The following is a 17,970-nucleotide window of genomic DNA, read 5'->3' as shown; positions in this document are numbered from 1 at the left end:
GTATGCAGCTTTATACCTCAGGTACACCACTTTTCACATGAAAGGTGCAGGAACGAATGATGGACGAGGTGAGTGTACCTTATGGTTACTTTTAGGCTTGACAAGGTATGGGACCTAAGTGTGGGGTAATGGATTGATGGTTGCGTTTTGGAGCCCTGTGGGGAACAGCGGCCATTGATTTGTAGTGACAGCATTTGTTTCATCATTTGTTTGTGCTGGAAGCTTCTGGGAGGCTGATGCAATTCCTCTGGGCAGTTAGAAGCTAGTTTACATGGCCTCATGTTGCTGCTTGTTGTTTGCCTCTGTGCTGTCTGCCTTTTGCCCCAGCACCAATTATGGGCATGACATAAAAGATGACCACACTCACGGGGGTGCATGCAACAATAACCTTTTTTCACACCTTCACCTCACCAAACCCCTTTTGTATACATGACCTAACGTGCCCACCCTGCCTCCTCATACGGCAAGTATTTGCGACACTAGAATCCCCTCCCCGAAATAAAATAATATACACCCGATCTCTTCAGTCCACCTCTTGGGGCGTCTTATGATTCTGTGGGGCCGCTCCAGGATCGTTGCAGCTGTTTCAATCCTTTCCCCTACATTGTCCTTGGATTCCTCATCTGCCGGCTCACCTCCATCACCTGAGTAACCTGAGCCTTTGTGCTCCTTTGGGTGTCAGGAATCCTGTCTGCCTGAAACAAGGTCAAGCTTCTCGAAGAGTGAGACGTTCCTTGTCAGGGTCTTGTCCAGGTGGGAGGCCATGACCATTGACCCCTTTCTTTGTGTCAATGTTAGAGGCTGAGGGTCAAACAGCAGCACTCCCTTATGCAATGTGCATTGTCGCACCAGCACATTGTCAACTTCACAGATAACAGAGGGACAAGCCTGCAACGATGCTCCTCATAGTCCTTCATTGTCTCCTTTGCCTCTATGTCATTTTCTTTCATGTCCTTCTCACTGTCATCCGACCTTTTCTGACATGTGGTCAGTGGTAATCGCGTGCTCAGCTCGACATGCCCCCGTGGAGCTGTGCGGCTGGTTCTGCTAATCCCTGAGGAGCTGATAAAGAGTTTGTTCCAGGGACTTGTGGGTGGTAATGTGAGATATATGCACTGCCCACTTCAAGTTGGCCATGAAATGCTCTAATGCCCCATTAGCCTGTGGCCATAGTGGTGTAACTCTGCAGTGTGTGAACCCCATGTAGCTGGAAAACTCCTTGAAGTAATTTCCACTGAACGGCGGACTCGTTTTCTGACTTCACAGTTTTTGGGATGCCATATGTGGTCCAATGCTTGTATGACCGCTGTGGCGACCGTGGAGCGCAGCAATTGCACATCCAGGAATCTTGAGTACTCATCCAGAGCCACCAGGATGTATGTCCCAGAGTGGATCGGCCCAAAGAAGTCATTTGCCCCTTCCTCCCACACATGTTCTGGCAGCAGCGACATTTGTAATGGTTCTAGGAATGTGCGGTTGCAGGCTGATGCAGATGTGACATGACTTGAGGGTGCTTTCTAGAAGATTGTCCATCCCAGTAAACCACACCTTTTGCATGTGTCATCTCAGGGTGGACACAATCTCCTGGTGTCCTTCATGTGCCACGTCAATGGCCCATTGATACAGCTGGGATGGCATTACAATCCTGTTTCCTTTTAGTATGATGTCGGAGGGAGCGACAGAGAGTTCGTCTCTCAGTCGAACCAAAGTTCTCCATAGTCGTTTGTCTATTGACGGGCTCAGTGTTCCACATGTATTCACTGTGTGCCATCAACCATTCTTGATTCACACTGATGCTAGGGAGAGGGTCGGGTCCTCCTGTGTCCACTTGCCGAGTTCTTCCAGTGTGATAATTGGTGGGCGGGCATGATGAACAACGTAATTGATGTACCCTTCCCGTGCAGTCATTTGAGCACACCAGGTTCAGCTGAGGGTGGCGGGACAAGAAGTCCACCGGGTTGGCATCTTTTCTGGGTTTGTGAACTATGTTGAACTTGTATTCCTGCAACCTCAAACCACATTGGGCCATGCATGGCGCATTTGCAACAATTGTTTGCCGTATATGGTAATCAGGGCCTGGTGGTCCATGATGACCATGAAAGGTTTACCATACAAGAATAAAGGAAAGTGTTCACACACCCATGCACCGGTGAGGCTCTCTTTATTTTCAGCCTGTGAGAAACGTTGTTCAGCCTCCAACAGGCTCTTGCTGGCATAGGATACAATCCACCACGGTGCATGTTCACTCCCCAAATGTTGTGCATGGATGGCCCCCAGCCCCATAGGGCTAGCGTCTACCGTGAGCTTGGCCATCAGGTTTGGGTCGAAGTATGATGTGCACATAGCCTTCACAATGTCTCTTCTGATGCTGTCAAATGCTGTTTGACACTGAGTGTGCCGTGTGAACGTCTAGTCCTTTTTCGTGAACGAGGAGTGCTAACAGATGTGAACTCAGGGAGATACCGTGTGCAGTAGCTTGCAAGACGCAAACACAAGCTCACATGAGCCACATCTGTAGGGCATTGGGCATCTGTGAGAACCTTTATCTTTTCGGGGTCTGGTTCTATCCCCTTGGGTGAGAATATGTCCCCAGAAAACTTCAACGTTGACTTATTGTATGCATATTTTGTCCTTGTTGAGGGTCAGGGTGGCATCCTCCAGTGCTGTGGCGTCATGAGATTCCTGTGACTAACCAAATATTAATTTGTCGTCACTATAGTTTATACAGATCGGGATGTGGCATTTCACTCGTCTTATTTCCTCTTGGAAGATCTCAATGGCTGAGGATATCCCGAAATGTAGTCTTTTGTAATGGAACAGCCCAAGATGAGTGGTGAAGGTCGTTATGTAGTGGGATTCCTTACTGATTTCAATTTGGTGATATCCCTTATTTAGGTCCAGCCGAGAAAAGACAGTTGCCTCACTGAGTAGATGCATCATATCCGTGATGCGTGGTGTCTGGTGCTGCTCTGGTAGGATTGCTTGGTTGGGCACCCACATGTCGATGCACAATCAGATATGTCCTTTAGGCCCTTTCTTGGCCACAGGGACTACAGGTGATATTGTTATTGTTATTGTTATTGTTATTGTTATTTTGCATTTGTATAGCGCCTTATATACCATTGGTATGGTCTGAAGGCGCTGGTAGGTTGAACGCCCTTGGGAAACGAAGTTCGGGTCAGTGGAAAGATTAGAGAGAGTCCAAAGGTGCGTGTGCGCACCGGTATGTGTGCAGCTGGTGCGGAATTCATGTGGTAGCTGCTTCTTAGCGGTAGGTGTGGTGGTTGAGAGATCAGGGATATGTGTTTGGTCTGGCTGGAATTATCCAGACCGAGTGTGGCGGCGTTAGGCCTGAGGAGAAACGCCTGGCTGGGGGTGTGAGACCAGCCATGTTTACTTAGAGTGATGGGGGGTGAGCGGCAGATGTTGATATGAGAACAGTTATACCGAATGGTGTCATAGTATCTCTGTGTTCTAGTTGAATGGTGGTGTAAGGAGAGAGTAAGCGTGGGGTGTGATATGCAGTATGCTCTTTCAAAGATTCCTTGCATTCCAAAACAAAATATGCACGTCGCGCAATTCTGAGCGGTCAGGTCCGTTCTATGTGTTTTGGTTCACATCCGCTCTATGCACTATTCACCCAACCATTCATTTGTTCCATGCGTTCGTCCGCTCCACAACGTTCGTTCGTTCCATACACTCGTTCGCTCTCCACACACTCGTTCACTCTCCACACGTTTGTTCGCTCTCCACAAGTTCGTTCGCTCTCCATACACTTGTTCGCTCTCCACACTCGTCCGCTCTCCACACACTTGTCCGCTCTCCGTAGCCTCGTTCGTTCTCGGCACCCTCGTTCGCTCTCCACACCCTCGTTCGCTCACCACACCCTCGTTCGCTCTCCACACCCTCGTTCGTTCTCCACACCCTCGTTCGCTCTCCACACCCTCGTTCGCTCTCCACGCCCTCGTTCGCTCTCCGCACGCTCGGCCGCTCTCCGTACACTCGGCCGCTCTCCGCACACCCGGCCGCTCACCGCACTAATCCGCTCTCCGCACACTCAGCCGCTCTCCGCACACTCAGCCGCTCTCCGCACACTTAGCCGCTCTCCACTCTCAGCCGCTTTCCACACTCGGCCGCTCTCCACACTCGGCCGCTCCCACGCTCCTTCGCTCTCCACGCTCCTTCGCTCTCCACGCTCCTTCGCTCTCCACGCTCCTTCGCTCTCCATGCTCCTTCGCTCTCCATGCTCCTCCGCTCTGCACGGTCCTCTGTTCTGGACGCTCTTCAGCTCTCCACGCTCCTCCCCTCTCTGCACTCAACCTCTCTCTACACTCAACCTCTCTCTACACTCATGTGCTCTCCACATTCATCTGTCTTCCACATTCATTTGCTCTTCATATTCGTCCGCTCTTTACTCTCAACCAACCTCCACACTCATCCGCGCTCCACATTACGTCCGCCAGCAGCGCTCCTCCTCCACGCTCATCTACACTCATCTATATTCATTCGGTCTCCTATTCAGCTCTCTCATCCTCCGCCCTCCCCATTCATCTGTTCTCGACACTCATCCGCTCTCGACACTCATCCGCTCTCGACACTCATCCGCTCTCGACACTCATCCGCCCTCGACACTCATCCGCCCTCGACACTCATCCGCCCTCGACACTCATCCGCCCTCGACACTCATCCGCTCTCCACACTCATCCGTTCCCCCCACTCAGTCGCTCCCCCCACCGCTCTGCACACTCAACCGCTCTCCCCACTCAGTCGCTCTCCTCACTCAGTCGCTCCCCCCACTCAGTCGTTCCCCCCATTCAGTCGCTCTCATGCTTCTCTGCTCTCCACGCGCCTACGCTATCTACGCTCCTTCACTCTGCACGTTCCTCCGCTCAGCACGCTCTTCCGTTCTCCATGTGCCTCCGCTCTCTGCACATAGCCGCTCTCCACACTCGACTGCTCTCTACACTCGACGGCTCTCCACACTCTTCCGTCCTCCACATTCATTTGCTCTTCAAATTCATACGCTCTCCACACTCATCCGCCAATAGTATTCATCCTCTAACACTCATCCACAACTCATCTATACTTATCCACACTCATCCTTACTCATTCGCTCTCCCCACTCATCCGCTCACGTCCTCCACACTCATCCGCTCTCCACAGTCAACCGCTCTCCACGCTTATCGGGTCTCCACACTCATCCGCTCTCCACGCTCATCCGCTCTCCACGCTCCTCCGCGCTCTACACTCAACTGCTCTGTACATTCATGAGCTCTCCACATTCATCCGTCTTCCACATTCATTTGCTCTTCATATTCGTCCGCTCTTTACACCCAACCGTCCTACACACTCAACTGCCCTCCACACTCATCCGCCAACAGCATTCATCCTCCACACTCATCCACACTCATCTATACTCATCACAGTCATTCGTACTCCCCACTCGTCCAATCACCAACCGTCCTACACACTCAACTGCCCTCCACACTCATCCGCCAACAGCATTCAACCTCCACACTCATCCACACTCATCTATACTCATCACAGTCATTCGTACTCCCCACTCGTCCAATCACGCCGTCCACACTCTTCTGCTCTCCAGGCTCGTCCGGTCTCCACGTTCATCCACTCTCTGCACTTTCTACATTCCCAGTGATTTATTCCTATTGTCCACTTCACTGTTTTAGATCTACATTACTCGTTTTAGTTCTGTTTGTCATTGTAGGTTACAGTCTGGTTAGTTTAGCTGTACTTTATTTATTTATTTATTTTGTGGTTTGCTGGGTCAGTGTTATTGTGATGATTGATGTTGCTGGTTTGGAACAGGTTGGTTTTTGGGAAAGAGCCAGGTTTTTAGTAGTTTGCGGAATGCCGTTAAGTCCTTAGTTAGGCGGATGTGGGGAGGGAGCGAGTTCCATAGGGTTGGGGCCAGGGCTGAGAATGATGCTCCGCCTAACCTGACTGAGTTTGTCTTGGGAATTACTAGGAGGCCGGCTGAGCTTGATCTAAGGGTGCGAGTGGGGTGATAAGGTATTAGCTTTTCTTGAAGATATTGCGGTCCAGTTTTATATAGTGCTCGATGGGTGAGGCATAAGGTTTTGAAGGCCACTCTACGGGCTACTGGAAGCCAGTGCAGTGTCTTGAGGGCTGGGGATACGTGGTCTCTTGGACCGAGCGCGAGTAGCACTTTGCTGCCGCGTTTTGTGCTCTTTGGAGTTTATTCAGTTGGTAAGCATGAATTCCGAGGTATAGGGGGTTTCCGTAGTCCAGTCTTGATATGACAATTGATTGGACCGCGGAAACTCTGTTGGGAAATGAGAGATATGGAAAGATGCGCCTAAGGTTTTTGAGGTGGTAGTGGCAGGACTTTGAGACATTGTTGACTTGGCGCGAGAGTGTTAGGTCGGAGTCAAGGGTGCATCCAAGATTTTTCACTGTGTTGGAGGGTGTCGGTGAGTTGCCCATGGCGGGTGGCCAGGGTAGTGGGTGCGGTAGAAGATCAGAGTTGCCACAAACCAAGATTTCTGTTTTGGATGGGTTTAACAAGAGGTGGCTTTGGGTCATCCAGCGTTCTATGTTCAGGAGGCAGGATGCAATATCAGGTCGGGAGTTGGGTTTTGCGTTCAGGATTTTTAGAATTAGTTGAGTGTCGTCGGCGTAATTGTAACACAGGATGTTGTGTGAACGAATTATTGGTGGGAGGATGATCAGGTAGAGATTGAACAGGAGGGCGGATAGACATGCTCCTTGTGGGACTCCTGTGTCGACTGGTCGGGCTTGGGAGGTAAAGTCGGAGAGTGTCGTTATTTGGTGCCTGTCTTTGAGGAACGAAGCTATCCATTTAAGGGCGGTTCCACGTATCCCTAGGGAGTGGAGGCGGTCCAGGAGGATTGAGTGGTTGATCGTGTCAAAGGCGGCCGATAGGTCGAGAAGGATTTGTGCGGCGCATCCCGCGGAGTCAGCTGTCATTTTAAGGTCATCCCAGATCGAGGTTAGGGTGGTTTCAGTTCCATGACGGGTTCTGAATCCTGATTGGGCGGGGTCCAGGAGATTGTTGACTTCAACAAAGGCATTTAGTTGGGAGTAGGCGGTTCGGTCAATGAGTTTGACAAGGAACTTGGTGTTTGAGATGGGGCGGTAGTTTTTGGGCTCGAGAGGGTCGAGCGAAGGTTTTTTAATTAGAGGTTTGACGTGCACCAATTTGAATGCGTCTGGAAAGATACCGGCGGAAAGGGAGGCATTTATGATAGATCTTGCGTGTTCTCCTGCGCAGGTGGAGGCAAAGATTTCTTTTAGGGTTGTGACTGGGCAGGGGTCCAATGGTGATCCAGATGGTTTGCGGGCGGATAGGAGTTTGAGAAATTGTTCTGGTGATATTGGACTGAAGGATTCGAACGTTGGTTGCGTAGAGGTCGCAGCTGATGGGCTGGCCGGTACGGGCGGAGGATTGCCAGGTGGCTGTAAGAGAGCCAGTTTGGTGGTTAGAGTTTTTGTCCTTTCGATAGCCGTGGAGTAAAAGTGGAGGGAGAGAGAGTCACACAGTGATTGTGACGCCGTCGGGATGGTTGTGTTACAAGCCGGATTGGTGAATTCGGAGATAATTTTGTGAAGTTCTTTGCTTTGGTTTTTGCAGTTTAGGATTCGGGAGTTGTAGTGGGCCTATTTTGCTTTCCGGATTTCGGCTTTGTACCGATACAGGTGTCGGGCTAAGGAGGTCTTGCTCTCATGGGTTTTCTCTTTCTGCCATTTGCGTTCTAGGTATTTGTATTGTCGTTTAGTGGTCTTCAGCTCAGGGGTGAACCATCTGGGTAAAAGGCCACGGCGGGTTGATGGTTTGCACGAGGGGGTGAGCCGCATCAGAGATGCGTTGAGCCATGAATCAAAGGCCTCAGGGGTTAGTTGGTTGTTGAGATAGCAGGTAGGTGGTGGAGACTGGAGGAGTGCCTCGGCTAGGTCCGGGATGATTATTAGTTTCTTCCAGCATTTGCGTATGTTTGGAGGTTCAGATGTGAGTACGGGAAGGGTTTCGGGTGAGTGGATGGCGAACGAGAGAATGAAGTGATCGGACCAGATGACAGGGGTGGGCGGCATTAGATGGGTCAGGGAGTTGGAGCTAAAGATGGCATCAAGGGTGTGTCCTTTATAGTGAGTCGGGCCGTTTATGTGGGGTTGGAGATTAATTGCATCTAAACCGTCAACCAGGGAGTATGTCATAGGGTTGGTGGGGATGTCGAGCCATATGTTGAAGTCTCCAAGAAGGATGAGGTTGGGATGGTTTAGTTGGAGGGTGGCAATAGAATCGCAAAGGTTGTTTGCGAAGTGTCTATCGTAGCCAGGGGGCCTGTAGATTATTAGGAAGCTGTGTGAAAGCGACGGGGAGAGGGATAGCTTAACGAGGAGAGATTCGCAGGATGGAATGGAGGGTTGGTTGTCAATGATTGAGGCGCGGAAGAGAGATTTGAAGACGAATGCTATCCCCCCTCCCCTGGACGGACGGTTCAGTGGGATGAGGGAGTAGTCAGGCAGAAAGGCTTCATTAGCGATTGGGCCGAAGTCGTCAGAGAACCAGGTTTCAGTGATGAAAACTAGGTCTGGTTTGACTGAGGCGAGGAGATCAAAGATGCAATGTCTGTTTTTTGCCACATATCGGGCGTTAAATAGGATACAGTTCACATCGGCAGCCAAGGATGGTCTTGGTGCTGGAGCGGGATGGGGTGGTGGAGAAGCGGGTGGACGGAGGGGGGTAGGGTGGGTGATGATAGATGGGAATAGTGGGCAAGCAGAGAGATTGGCAGGCTTCGGGTGGGGTTGGAAGGCTGCGTGTGATAGGATGATCGGGTTTGGGTTGGGGGATTTGAAGGAGGGGTGTTGGCGGTTAGGAGTTTCAGTTGCAGGTGATGTGAAGTCGAGGGAGAGGGGTTTCAGGCAGGGAGAAGCCATGGGGGAAGGAGGGGATTGCGGGATAGAGGTGATGGGTCGAGACAAGGGAGGTGAGGAGTGCTGAGAGATTGAAAGGGACAAGGAACGTTTCCTCTTTAGTTTCTTTGCTGCGACTGGTGTGTGGGAGAGAGTAGGGGGGTCAGAGGGGGAGAGGGATGCAGCTTCGGTTCTTGCTAGGGCTAGGCGTGCAGTTTTTAGGGAGGGGAAAGGGTGTGGTCGGGGGGGAGGGTGGCAGAGGTATGAGGGGAGGGTGGGAGGTGGGAGAATGCAGGGTAGGGTGTGCCAGGAATTATAGTGAGGGGAGCGGGTATGGGTAATGCTGGTGGGGTGGGGGTGGGGTTCAGGGGATGAGTGGTCTTGGGGTGAGTGGCTCGCCATCGTGCCCCCCTGGCTTGGTGTTTGGAGAGGGGAAAGGCAGGGAGTGCGAAGGAGGTTGGAGAGATTTGGGAGGGGGGGGCGGGAGGGAAGGCAGATCGGAGAGTGGGGGTGGTCCACGGGGTTCGTTTCTGACTGACTCTTGAGGAGTGGGTGCACTCATGATTGGTGCAAGCTTTTAGGTTGATTTAGGAGGGCTTTCTGATTGTAGTTCTGAGGCGCGGTGGTGGTGACACGCTTTTAGGCACACCTCAAGGTTCAATTGCTTGAAGATGATACTAGACTATTGGTGGTTTTCTAGATAGAATTGTAAACAGAGGTGATTTTAGTTTATTGGGTGCACTTCTAAGTTCACCTGTACACAGAGAAGATATTCGGTCAGCCTCTAGATTCAATTTGCTTAGAGGGGGTATTAGATTATTAGTCACAGTTTTAGATTCTATATTACACAGATATACTGTTAGTTATACTGTTGGGATTGAATAGGGCATGGTAGTGGTGGACTTCTTTCAATTCACCTTTATACAAGGAGGGTATTAGGCATGGATCTAAATCAACTTTGTAGTTAGATTATTAGTCACTGTTTTAGATTCTACATTACATAGCTATGCTGTTAGTTATTTCTAAATCAGAGTTTCACCGAAAGGTTGTTGGGCACAGATTTAGATTCTATATTACACAACTATGTTTTTAGTTATACTAATAGGATTGAATAGGGCACGGTAGTGGTGGACTTCTTTCAATTCATCTTTATGCAGGGAATGTATTAGGCATGGATATAAATCAACTTTGTAGATTATTAGTCACCGATTTAGATTCTACATTACACAGCTATACTGTTGGTTATTTCTAAATCTGAGTTTCACAGGTTGTCGAGCACACTTCTAAATTCAACTATCACCGATAGTCAATTGGGTCCACTTATAAATGTATAGACAGGCTATTGGGCACACTTCTAAATGTAACTTTCGGGGTGGGTAACTTTCTAAGTTCAACTTTCACAGAGAGGCAAATTGGGCACACATCTAAACGGACTTCTCGCGTTCTGTTCACTTCTAAATGCAACTTCTAAATGCACTTCTGAATTCAACTTTCACATAGAGGCTATTGTGCACACTTCTAAATGAGCTTCTTAATTCAACTTTTCACAGAATGGCTGTTGGGCACACTTCCAAATTCACATTTAGTCTATTGGGTACACTTCTACTTTTGACTTACCACAGACGGTCTTTTGGACACACTTCTAAATGCAACTTCTAAATGCACTTCTTAATTCAACTTTCCACAGGGAGGCTATTGGGCACACTTCTAATGCAACTTCTAAATGCACTTCTTAATTCAACTTTTTACAGGTAGGGACTTGGGTACATTTCTAAATGCACAGAGAGGCAATTGGGCACACTTCTAGATTTAGCGAGGCAATTGGGCACACTTCTAAAAGCACTTTTAAATTCAACTTTTCATAGAGAGGCAAATGGGCACACTTCTAAGTTCACAGCGAGGCTATTGGGCACACTTCTAGATTCAGCGCGGCTGTTGGGCACATTTCTAAATGCACTTCTTAATTCAACTTTTCATAGAGAGGGAAATTGGGCACACTTCTAAATGAACTTCTTAATCCAACTTTTCACAGAGAGGCAGGTTGGGCACACATCTAAATGGCCTTCTCGCGTTCTGTTCACTTCTAAATGCAACTTCTAAATGCACTTCTAAATTCAACTTTCACATAGGGGCTATTGGGCACACTTCTAAATGAACTTCTTAATTCAACTTTTCACAGAGAGGCAGGTTGGGCACACATCTAAATGGACTTCTCGCGTTCTGTTCACTTCTAAATGCAACTTCTAAATGCATTTCTAAATTCAACTTTCACATAGGGGCTATTGGGCACACTTCTAAATGGACATCTCGCGTTCTGTTCACTTCTAAATGCAACTTCTAAATGCACTTCTAAATTCAACTTTCACATAGGGGCTATTGGGCACACTTCTAAATGGACATCTTGTGTTCTGTTCACTTCTAAAATGCAACTTCTAAATGCACTTCTTAATTCAATTTTTCACAGAGAGGCAAATTGGGCACACTTCTAAATGAACTTCTTAATTCAACTTTTCACAGAGAGGCAGGTTGGGCACACATCTAAATGGACTTCTCGCATTCTGTTCACTTCTAAATGCAACTTCTAAATGCACTTCTAAATTCAACTTTCACATAGGGGCTATTGGGCACACTTCTAAATGAACTTCTTAATTCAACTTTTCACAGAGAGGCAAATACGTGCACACTTCTAAATGAACTTCTTAATTCAACTTTTCACAGAGAGGCAAATTGGGCACACTTCTAAATGAACTTCTTAATTCAACTTTCCACAGAGAGGCAAATTGGGCACACTTCTAAATGAACTTCTTAATTCAACTTTCCACAGAGAGGCAGGTTGGGCACACATCTAAATGGACATCTCGTGTTCTGTTCACTTCTAAGATGCAACTTCTAAATGCACTTCTTAATTCAACTTTTCACAGAGATGCAAATTGGGCACACTTCTAAATGAACTTCTTAATTCAACTTTTCACAGAGAGGCAAATTGGGCATACTTCTAAATGAACTTCTTAATTCAACTTTTCACAGAGAGGCAAATTGGGCACACTTCTAAATGCACTTCTAAATTCAACTTTCACATAGGGGCTATTGGGCACACTTTTAAATGAACTTCTTAATTCAACTTTTCACAGAGAGGCAAATTGGGCACACTTCTAAATGCACTTCTAAATTCAACTTTCACATAGAGGCTATTGGGCACACATCTAAATGGACATCTCACGTTCTGTTCACTTCTAAAATGCAACTTCTAAATGCATTTCTAAATTCAACTTTCACATAGAGGCTATTGGGCACACTTCTAAATGAACTTCTTAATTCAACTTTTTACAGAGAGGCAAATTGGGCACACTTCTAAATGAACTTCTTAATTCAACTTTTTATCGAGAGGCAAATTGTGCACACCTCTAATGAACTGGGTGCAATTTGAATTTAACTTTCTCAGAGAGGCTATTGGTCACAGCTTATAAGTGCGCTTGGGAGCCACTTCTAAATACAGTTGGGTACACTCCTGAATGCAATTGGGTTCAACTTTCTCAGACAGGCTATTGGTCACAACTTCTAAATGCAATTGTGTATACGTCTGAATTCAGCTTCTAAAGCACTTCAAAATCAACTTTCACGGAGAGGTACACTTCTAGATTCGCTTTCAAAGAGAGGCTATTAGATATTCCATCAAGTGTGGCATATGCTAACATTCACACTTCTGCTCCGAGGTGGCGCAGGCTAATTTGTGTGGTTCTTTCGGGCTACTGTACTAGTTATCATTAGACTGCAGGCTATTGAAAGGTAGGTTAGAGTGGCAGGAGCTTTCAGGAGCAGAGTAATTGCACTACTTCCCACCCAAGCCAGCACTTACAGTTTTGTCGGTGCCTGGTGTCTGTTGGCTTCCTTGGCGTCCCCTGCGGACACCGGCTGACACTCCCTGGAGTCGCCTCTGTTGGAGTCGCCCTTGGCCTCGGAGCCCTTAGCCGCTGGGGCTGCCGGGCAGGGGGCTGCCCTGGGAGGACCGGTGATGAAGGGAGGGATGGGCGGGTCAGGAGGCGGGGGGGTGGGTGGTACCAGGAAGGGGTGGGAGGCTAGACCCGGAAGGCTGAGCGGATGGCCCAATCAGAGTGCGGGGCGGGCTGGGAGGCGGGCTGGAAGGCGGGAGGGCCCGAGGGGACTGGAAGAGGGAGTGGGGAGGGATGGAGGGGAAGACACGGGGCTCGAGGTGGCCTGGGGGGGCGGGGGGCTCGAGGGGACTGGAAGAGGGAGTGGGGAGGGATGGAGGGGAAGACACGGGGCGCGAGGTGGCCTGGGGGGCGGGGGGCTCGAGGGGACTGGAAGAGGGAGTGGGGAGGGATGGAGGGGAAGACACGGGGCTCGAGGTGGCCTGGAGGGGCGGGGGGGCTCGAGGGACTGGAAGAGGGAGTGGGGAGGGATGGAGGGGTAAAAACACGGGCTCAAGGGGTTCTAGGCCCACGGAATGCCCAGAAGTTAGGGTCAGTCCACGATCCTGGTCACACACTCACCGGCAAGGCTCCCTCTGTAAACAGAGCGCGATGGCCAGGGGCGGGCCGCTAGACCCGGAAGGCTGAGCGGATGGCCCAATCAGAGTGCGAGGCGGGGCGGGCTGGGAGGCGGGCTGGGAGGCGGGAGGGCCCGAGGGGACTGGAAGAGGGAGTGGGGAGGGATGGAGGGGAAGACACGGGGCTCGAGGTGGCCTGGGGGGGCGGGGGGCTCGAGGGGACTGGAAGAGGGAGTGGGGAGGGGTGGAGGGGAAGACACAGGGCTCGAGGTGGCCTGGGGGGGCGGGGGGTTCGAGGGGACTGGAAGAGGGAGTGGGGAGGGATGGAGGGGAAGACACGGGGCTCGAGGTGGCCTGGGGAGGCGGGGGGGCTCGAGGGACTGGAAGAGGGAGTGGGGAGGGATGGAGGGGGAAAAACGGGCTCGAGGAGGCCTGGGGGGCGGGGGAGCTCGAGGGACTGGAAGAGGGAGTGGGGAGGGATAGAGGGGGAAAAACACGGGCTCAGGGGTTCTAGGCCCACGGAATGCCCAGAAGTTAGGGTCAGCCCACGATCCTGGTCACACACTCACCGGCAAGGCTCCCTCTGTAAACAGAGCGCGATGGCCACGGGCGGGCCGCTAGACCCGGAAGGCTGAGCAGATGGCCCAATCAGAGTGCGGGGCGGGCTGGGAGGAGGGAGGGCCCGAGGGGACTGGAAGAGGGAGTGGGGAGGGATGGAGGGGAAGACACAGGGCTCGAGGTGGCCTGGGGGTGCGGGGGGCTCGAGGGGACTGGAAGAGGGAGTGGGGAGGGATGGAGGGGAAGACACGGGGCTCGAGGTGGCCTGGGGGGGCGGGGGGCTCGAGGGGACTGGAAGAGGGAGTGGGGAGGGATGGAGGGGAAGACACGGGGCTCGAGGTGGCCTGGGGGGGCGGGGGGCTCGAGGGACTGGAAGAGGGAGTGGGGAGGGATGGAGGGGGAAAAACACGGGATGGAGGGGAAGACACGGGGCTCGAGGTGGCCTGGGGGGGCGGGGGGGCTCGAGGGACTGGAAAAGGGAGTGGGGAGGGATGGAGGGGGAAAAACACGGGCTCAAGGGGTTCTAGGCCCACGGAATGCCCAGAAGTTAGGGTCAGCCCACGATCCTGGTCACACACTCACCGGCAAGGCTCCCTCTGTAAACAGAGCGCGATGGCCACGGGCGGGCCGCTAGACCCGGAAGGCTGAGCGGATGGCCCAATCAGAGTGCGGGGCGGGCTGGGAGGCGGGCTGGGAGGCGGGAGGGCTCGAGGGGACTGGAAGAGGGAGTGGGGAGGGATGGAGGGGAAGACACGGGGCTCGAGGTGGCCTGGGGGGGCGGGGGGCTCGAGGGGACTGGAAGAGGGAGTGGGGAGGGATGGAGGGGAAGACACGGGGCTCGAGGTGGCCTGGGGGGGCGGGGGGCTCGAGGGGACTGGAAGAGGGAGTGGGGAGGGATGGAGGGGAAGACACGGGGCTCGAGGTGGCCTGGGGGGGGCGAGGGGCTCGAGGGGACTGGAAGAGGGAGTGGGGAGGGATGGAGGGGAAGACACGGGGCTCGAGGTGGCCTGGGGGGGGCGGGGGGGCTTGAGGGACTGGAAGAGGGAGTGGGGAGGGATGGAGGGGGAAAAACACGGGCTCAAGGGGTTCTAGGCCCACGGAATGCCCAGAAGTTAGGGTCAGCCCCCAGTTAGTGGGCCCAGTGGTGGGTTCAATGATGTCTTTCCTCATGGGTGCCTTTAGCTCCCTTTCCACTGGATGTTCAGGGGGATGCCCCTGTATTGCTGTGCCACTGGCTTGACAGAGGGGTCAATGTGTAACTTTATTTGCCATCCTTTGAGCTTCCGTGTGCCTTTGAACAAGGATGGGAAGGTTGTCTCTATCTTTGCCATCTGAGTGATGTACTTGCCAGCAATTGTGGGATATAAGATGTGAATAAGCCCCATTTGGATGGCCGACCGGAAACTCAGTATGCACCCGGTCATGGAATATGTGTCAATGGCATGGATCATAATGTGATTTGCAGGTTCTGGTGAAGACTCCTTTACACGGCAGTGGCTTTTCCCCATATGCGTATATGTGAATCTGGGCTTTCTTCAATCGTGGTGGTTGTCTTAGTTTCATGAACTTGTTTTCCAGCATCACATTGACATTCGCGCATGAGTCTATGAGGAAGTTGTATGTCTCTCCTTGTACCACCAACAGCAGCTTCGGGCTGTGAGGTGTTGTTGTTGGGTTGCCTAGGGCATACCCCTTTTGTCTTTCTGTGCTCGACTACGTGTCAGACTTACTTGTGGATGGCTTCCATCTGCATATTAAATCCGCCTCCTTCCTCTCCTGCTTGCTTCAGGCACTGGGCCATTCCCGGAAAGTATGTCTCTTGTCTGCCTCCCCTTCCATGCATAATGAGCCGGAGATCTGCATTGGTGTAAGCTGCGCTTCTTGTAATGCAAGCCTGATGCCTTAGCTGATCGACACATAGATTTGAAATAGTCGTTGTCCCCACACACAGAGCATTCTTGTTCCAAGGAAGAGCACAAGCCTTCATGAGGGAACTCGTACCCGCAGCGGAAGCACTGTTTCCTGTCCTTCTTTTCTTCTTTCATCGCTATAGCATGTGCCGCAAGCTTATTCACAGACTCCTCCTTTACAGCCAGCGTGGGTGTTAGTTGTAGTTTGCTTAACGTTGACACCTAGTGCTACAGCGCAGTGGTGGATCTTGCCAGCAGCAGTGTCTTGGCCAACAGGTGTGTCTTTTGCATTAGATTTTCTTAAACATCATGGAGATGCAGGCTGCGATGATCTGTTATCTGATCGCCTCTTCGTTCGAATAGCGGTGAAAGTCACAGTTCCTGACTTTGGACCTTAACCTTGTCACAAATGTATCCATGGTCTCACCCTCTATCTGCGTGGTGGTATGGAAGATGTGGCACTCATAGTCAACATTGTTGTGTATTGCAAAGTGTTCATTCAAGATGCGCTTGAGCTCTGGGTAGGTGTAGTCAAAGTCCTCAGGCAGCTCAAAGATAATGTCTCTCACTTCAGGGCCCGCCATGAGCGTGAGGAGCCCTTGGGTACCCAGGACATACAAGTATACATCGAATTCTTGGATCCATCCGGACCATCTGGACCCTAGGTTTGTTGTATCTGTCATAGCAAATGGGAGCAGCGTGGGTATGGGAAACGTGTTCCCTACCTGTTGTGCAAGTTGCTGTGTCAGCCCTCCCGGCGGTGGGCCCAGATTCGCCTGCCCTTGATCTTGACCTTCCATCCTGCTCCTCTGTGAAAGCACTCTTGCACAGGGCCATCCCTCTTGCACAGGGCCATCCCTCTTGCACAGGGCCATCCCTCTGAATTTGGTTATATGTGATTTTACTGACCACAATTACAGAGTGGTACATTTCATCACGGTCAAAACACAAAAAAAACACTGATTTCAAGACCCCAATTTTCCACACTTATAATGCCACTCCAACCCTATCCTAACCCATGTTAACCCCTTACCCCACTACCCTTTATATATTTATTTCACCTTTTCAGTGTTTTTCAGTGTTATTGTCAGCTCTGTTAGGTACCACTGTGTAATTTTTGCGATAAAATGACTGGGTACCCTGAGTTTCTGAGATGGCACTCGCCTTTTTCCACCTGTAGATAATTTCCTCCGCTTCAGCTTGATCACAGACACCTCTTTATCTGTGAATGCGTGTACAGGTGTTTCAAAACGACACCTTGGCAGTCCCCCATGGAGTGTACTGGGCTTGTGTGCCTTGTTTCACATTTATTGTTTATTGGTGCTTCAAGTATTCTTTCTCCTTTTTTGTTGTTGTTATGGATGCTGGGGGCAGCAGGGCCGGCCTGAGTTGCAACACCCTGGTCTCCCCTTTCTGGGACTGCCTTCCCTCAGGCATGTGGGCGGCGCACCAGGTGTAGGTTGCATTACCTGGGTAGTGTCTCTCTCGCATCGGATGAGCTTTTCTGACATGTGGAGATGACGTACCGGCAATAGCGGCTCTCACTGGGAGCGCACCACTCCAGAAGTCTCCTGCGCCACCAACTCAGCCTTGTCAATAAGATCTCTCACCCCTGCTGGGTAATAATACACAGCAGTATATGGGTGCACTGATGCAGGCACGGGTGTCTGCCTGACACTTGCGCAGCGCACTCGGCCGCCGGCCCAACAGATGCTGGGTGTGGTGTCTGCCTTTTGGCCCAACACCAATTATGGGCATGCCATAAAAGATGACCACACTCACGGGGGTGCATGCAACAATAATCTTTATTCCCTCCTCCACCTCACCAAACCCGTTTTGATATGCACACCCTGCCTCCACGTATGGCATGTCTTTACAACACTACAGCCTCTAAAAAGTGGATGTTAAATCTTAAAGGTATTTGTACCGCACACCTTCACCAATGGAGTTGGTCCCTAGGCGCTCTGGCGGATCTGCAAATGAGAAGGTGGGATGGGTTAATAGGTAAAGCGGCAGTAGGATAGTGAGAAGAGTGGTGTTCTGTTGGCAGCTTCAACTCGGTATACACTGGGTGCTGAA

The sequence above is a fragment of the Ambystoma mexicanum genome, chromosome 13 (genome assembly GCF_040938575.1).
Source record: "Ambystoma mexicanum isolate Mex_15411 chromosome 13, UKY_AmexF1_1, whole genome shotgun sequence".
Taxonomy (NCBI): Eukaryota; Metazoa; Chordata; class Amphibia; order Caudata; family Ambystomatidae; genus Ambystoma; species Ambystoma mexicanum.
This window is presented reverse-complemented; position numbering follows the sequence as displayed.